This window comes from Tachyglossus aculeatus, chromosome 22 (assembly GCF_015852505.1).
Source record: "Tachyglossus aculeatus isolate mTacAcu1 chromosome 22, mTacAcu1.pri, whole genome shotgun sequence".
Taxonomy (NCBI): Eukaryota; Metazoa; Chordata; class Mammalia; order Monotremata; family Tachyglossidae; genus Tachyglossus; species Tachyglossus aculeatus.
The window spans coordinates 33,073,408-33,079,853 of record NC_052087.1 but is presented as its reverse complement, the minus strand read 5'-3'; positions in this window follow the sequence as shown (position 1 = coordinate 33,079,853).

The following is a 6,446-nucleotide window of genomic DNA, read 5'->3' as shown; positions in this document are numbered from 1 at the left end:
TCTATTCATCTATTTTGAAAATAATCATAATAATAATAATGACGGCATTTGTTAAGCGCTTACTACGTGCGAAGCGCTGTTCTAACCGCTGGGATAGGACTGGTGCATATTGGTCCATATTCTATTTATTTTATTAATGTGGTGTATCTGTAATTCTATTCATCTATTTTGAAAATAATAATAATAATAATCATAATTTTGGTATCTGTTAAGCGCTTACTACGTGCGAATAGCTGTTCTAACCGCTGGGGAGGACTGGTGCATATTGGTCCATATTGATTATTCTATTTATTTTATTAATGAGGTGCATCTGTAATTCTATTCATCTATTTTGAAAATCATAATAATCATAATAATCATAATGACGGCATTTGTTAAGCGCTTACTACGTGCGAAGCGCTGATCTAACCGCTAGGATAGGACTGGTGCATATTGGTCCATATTGATTCTATTTATTTTATTAATGTGGTGTATCTGTAATTCTATTCATCTATTTTGAAAATAATAATCATAATAATGATGGCATTTGTTAAGCACTTACTACATGCGAAGCGCTGTTCTAACCGCTGGGATAGGACTGGTGCATATTGGTCCATATTGATTATTCTGTTTATTTTATTAATGAGGTGTATCTGTAATTCTATTCATCTGTTTTGAAAATAATAATCATAATAATGATGGCCTTTGTTAAGCGCTTACTATGTGCGAAGCGCTGTTCTAACCGCTGGGATAGGACTGGTACATATTGGTCCATATTTATTATTCTATTTATTTTACTAATGAAGTGTATCTGTAATTCTATTCATCTATTTTGAAAATAATAATAATAATGACGGCATTTGTTAAGCGCTTACCTATTATCAAAATAGATCAGTAGAATTATAGGTACACCTCATGTGCAAAGCACTGTTTTAACCGGTGGGATGGGACTGGTGCATATTGGTCCATACTTATTATTCTATTTATTTTAGTAATGAGGTGTACCTATCTATAATTCCATTTATCTATTTTGACAATAATAATCATAATGACGGCATTTGTTAAGCGCTTACTACGTGCAAAGCACTGTTCTAACCGCTGGGATAGGACTGGTGCATATTGGTACATATTTATTCTATTTATTTTATTAATGACGTGTACCTAGCTATAATTCTATTCATCTATTTTGATAATAATAATGATAATGACGGCATTTGTCAAACACTTACCTATTATCATAGTAGATAGAATTATAGCTAGGTACACCTCATGTGCAGAGCACTGTTCTAACCGCTGGGATAGGACTGGTGCATATTTGTTATTCTATTTATTTCATTAGTGAGGTGTACCTATCTATAATTCTGTTTATTTTGATAATAATAATAACGGCATTTCTTAAGCGCTTACTATGTGTGAAGCACTGTTCTAACCGCTGGGATAGGACTGGTGCATATTGGTACATATCATTCTATTTATTTTATTGAGGTGTACCTATCTATAATTCTATTTATCTATTTTGACAACAATAATAATCATAATGACGGCGTTTGTTAAGCGCTTACGTGCGAAGCACTGTTCTAACCGCTGGGATAGGACTGGTGCATATTGGTCCATATTTATTATTTTATTTATTTTAGTAATGAGGTGTACCTATCTATAATTCCATTTATCTATTTTGATAATAATAATAATGACGGCATTTGTCAAGCGCTTACCATGTGCGAAGCACTGTTCTAACCACTGGGCTAGGACTGGTGCATATTGGTCCATATTTATTACTCTATTTATTTTATTAATGAGGTGTATCTATCTGCAATTCTATTCATCTATTTTGAAAATAAGAATGATAATAATGACGGCATTTGTCAAGCACTTATCTATTATTAAAATGTATAAATAGAATTATAGATAGGTACACCTCATGTGCAAAGCACTGTTCTAACCGCTGGGATAGGACTGGTGTATATTGGTCCATGTTTATTATTCTATTTATCTCATTAATGTGTACCTATCTATAATTCTGTTCATCTATTTTGAAAATAAGAATGATAATAATGACGGCATTTGTCAAGCACTTATCTATTATTAAAATGTATAAATAGAATTATAGATAGGTACACCTCATGTGCAAAGCACTGTTCTAACCGCTGGGATAGGACTGGTGTATATTGGTCCATATTTATTATTCTATTTATCTCATTAATGTGTACCTATCTATAATTCTGTTCATCTATTTTGAAAATAATAATGATAATAATGATGGCATTTGTCAAGCACTTACCTATTATCAAAATAGATAAATAGAACTATAGATAGGTACACCTCATGTCCAAAGCACTGTTCTAACCGCCGGGATAGGACTGGTGTGCATATTGGTACATATTTGTTATTCTATTTATTTTATTATCGTGTACCTATCTATAATTCTATTCATCTATGCTGAAAATAATATAATGATGATGGCATTTGTCAAGCGCTTACCTATTATCAAAATAGGTAAATAGAATTGTAGATAGGTACACCTCATGTGCAAAGCACTGTTGTAACTGCTGGGATAGGACTGGTGCATATTTGTTATTCTATTTATTTTATTAATGAGGTATATCTATCTATAATTCTATTTATCTACTTTGACAATAATATTAAAAATGACAGCATTTGTCAAGCTCTTACCATGTGCGAAGCACTGTTCTAAGCGCTGGGATAGTACTGGTGCATATTGGTACATAGTCTATTAATTTTATTAATGAGGTGTGTCTATAATTCTATTTATCTATTTTGATAATAGTAATAATAATAATGACGGCATTTCTTAAGCGCTTACCATGTGCGAAGCACTGTTATAACTGCTGGGATAGGACTGGTGCATATTGGTACATATTCTATTAATTTTATTAATGAGTTGTACCTATCTATAATTCTATTTATCTATTTTGATAATAATAATAATAATGACGGCATTTGTTAAGCGCTTACTATGTGCGAAGCACTGTTCTAACCGCTGGGATAGTACTGTTGCATATTGGTACATATTTGTTATTCTATTTTATTAATGAGGTGTACCTATCTATAATTCTATTCAACTATTTTGATAATAATAATGATGCCATTTATTAAGCATTTACTATGTGCCAAGCCCTGTTCTAAGCGCTGGGGAGGTTACAAGATGATCAGGTTGTCCCATGGGGGGGCTCACAGGCTTCATCCCCATTTTACAGATGAGGTCACTGAGTAGTACTGGTGTATATTGGTGTATATTTATTATTCGATTTATTTTAATAATGAGGTGTACCTATCTATAATTCTATTCATCTATTTTGATAATAATAATGATGACATTTATTGAGCGCTTGCTATGTGCCAAACACTGTTCTAAGCGCCGGGGGAGGTTACAAGGTGATCAGGTTGTCCCACGGGGGGCTCACAGGCTTAATCCCCATTTTACAGATGAGGGAACTGAGGCCCAGAGAAGTGAAGTGACTTGCCCAAAGCCACCCAGCAGACAATTGGCGGATCCGGGATTTGAACCCATGACCTTCTGACTCCAAAGCCCGGGCTCTTTCCATTCCACACCTATTGATCAGGTTGTCCCACGGGGGGCTCCCAGTCTTCATCCCCATTTGACAGACGAGGGAACTGAGGCCCAGAGAAGTGAAGTGACTTGCCCAAGGTCACCCAGCTGACAAGTGGCGGAGGCGGGATGAGAACCCACGACCTCGGACTCCCGGGCCCGGGGCCCGGTCCACTAAGCCACGCTGTTGTCTGTCTCCCCCTTTCTAGCCTGTGAGCCCGTTGTTGGGCAGGGATTGCCTCTACCTGTTGCCAAATTGCACTTTCCAAGCGCTTAGTCCAGTGCTCTGCACACAGTAAGCGCTCAAAAAATACGATTGAATAAACACTGAAGACACCAGATTCCGTTTCTTGCACGACATCCGCGTACGGGACCCCAGGCCTGGAACAAAACCTCCCCTCACCCCAGAAGAGGAGGAAACTGAAGTACAAAGAAAACACGTGACTTGCCTAAAGTTCCACATTGTACTCTCCCAAGCACTTAGTACAGTGCTCTGTGCACAGTAAGCGCTCAATAAATACGATTGAATAGATGACTGAAGACACCAGATTCCGTTTCTTGCATGACATCCCCGTAAGGGACCCCAGGCCTGTAACAAAACCTCCCCTCACCCCAGAAGAGGAGGAAACTGAAGTACAAAGAAAACACGTGACTTGCCTAAAGTCCCACGTTGTACTCTCCCAAGCACTTAGTACAGTGCTCTGCACACAGTAAGCGCTCAATAATACGATTGAATAAATCACTGAAGACACCAGATTCTGTTTATTGCATGATGTCTCCATACGGAACCCCAGGCCTGTAACAAAACCTCCCCTCACCCCAGAAGAGGAGGAAACTGAAGTACAAAGAAAACACGTGACTTGCCTAAAGTCCCACGTTGTACTCTCCCAAGCGCTTAGTACAGTGCTCTGCGCACAGTAAGCGCTCAATAATACGATTGAATAAATCACTGAAGACACCAGATTCTGTTTCTTGCATGATGTCTCCATACGGAACCCCAGGCCTGTAAAAAAACCTCCCCTCACCCCAGAAGAGGAGGAAACTGAAGTACAAAGAAAACACGTGACTTGCCTAAAGTCCCACGTTGTACTCTCCCAAGCGCTTAGTACAGTGCTCTGCGCACAGTAAGCGCTCAATAAATACGATTGAATAAATGACTGAAGACACCAGATTCCGTTTCTTGCACGACATCTCCGTATGGGACCCCAGGCCTGGAACAAAACCTCCCCTCACCCCAGAAGAGGAGGAAACTGAAGTACAAAGAAAACACGTGACTTGCCTAAAGTCCCACGTTGTACTCTCCCAAGCGCTTAGTACAGTGCCCTGTACACAGTAAGCACTCAAAAAATACGATTGAATAAATGAATGAAGACACCAGATTCCGTTTCTTGCGTGACGTCTCCGTAAGGGACCCCAGGCCTGGAACAAAACCTCCCCTCACCCCAGAAGAGGAGGAAACTGAAGTACAAAGAAAACACGTGACTTGCCTAAAGTTCCACATTGTACTCTCCCAAGCGCTTAGTACAGTGCCCTGTACACAGTGAGCGCTCAAAAAATACGATTGAATAAATGAATGAAGACACCAGATTCCGTTCCTTGCGTGACGTCTCCGTACGGGACCCCAGGCCTGGAACAAAACCTCCCCTCACCCCAGAAGAGGAGGAAACTGAAGTACAAAGAAAACACGTGACTTGCCTAAAGTCCCATGTTGTGCTCTCCCAAGCGTTTAGTACAGTGCTCTGTACACAGTAAGCGCTCAATAAATACGACTGAATGAATGAGCCCGCTGTTGGGTAGGGACCGTCTCTATACGTTGCCAACTTGTACTTCCCAAGCGCTTAGTACAGAGCTCTGCACATAGTAAGCGCTCAATAAATACGATTGAAAGAATGAATGAATGAATCCCCCAACCCGAGGCACGGTGCCCACTCCAGCTCCCTCAACGTAGGTCACCCTGATTTGCTCCCTTTATTTGGGCAAGTCAATAATAATAATAGTATTTGTTAAGCACTTACTCTGTGCCAAGCACTGTTCTAAGCGCTAGGAGAGATACACGGTGATCGGGTTGTCCCACGTGGGGCTCCCAGTCTTCATCCCCATTTGACAGACGAGGGAACTGAGGCCCGGAGAAGTGAAGTGACTTGCCCGAAGTCACACAACTGACAAGTGGTGGAACTGGGACTTCACTTCTTCACCCGTCAATTTGGGTTTAATAATAATGACGGCATTTGTTAAGCGCTTACTATGTGCCAAGCACTGTTCTAAGCGCTGGAGGGGGATACAAGGTGATCAGGTTGGCCCACGTGGAGATTAAGACTGTGAGCCCTTCGTGGGACAACTTGATTACCTCCTATCTATTCCAGCGTTTAGAACAGTGCTTGGCATGTAGTGAGCGCTCAACAAATACCATCATTATATTCATCCTCCCCTCCCCACCCACCACATCCCCATAGCACTTGGAACGGTGCTTGGCACATAGTAAGCGCTTAACAGAGCCCATTGTTGGGTAGGGATTGTCTCTGTTGCCGAACTGTACTTTCCGAGCGCTTAGTACAGTGCTCTGCACAAAGTAAGCACTCAGTATATACGATTGAATGAATGAACGAACAAATACCATCATCTTTATTATTATTTATTTATTTCTATTAATGTCCGTAGCCCCCTCTAGACTGTAAGCTCATCGTGGGCGGGGAGTGTGCTGTTTATTGTCATATTGAAGTCTCCCAGGTGCTTAGTAATAATAATAATAATAATGATGCTGTTTGTTAAGCGCTTACCATGTGCAAAGCACTGTTCTAAGCGCTGGAACGGTGCTCTGCATCCAGCAGTCATTCAGTAGTATTTATTGAACGCTTACTTTGTGCAGAGCACTGTACTAAACACTTGGAAAGTACAA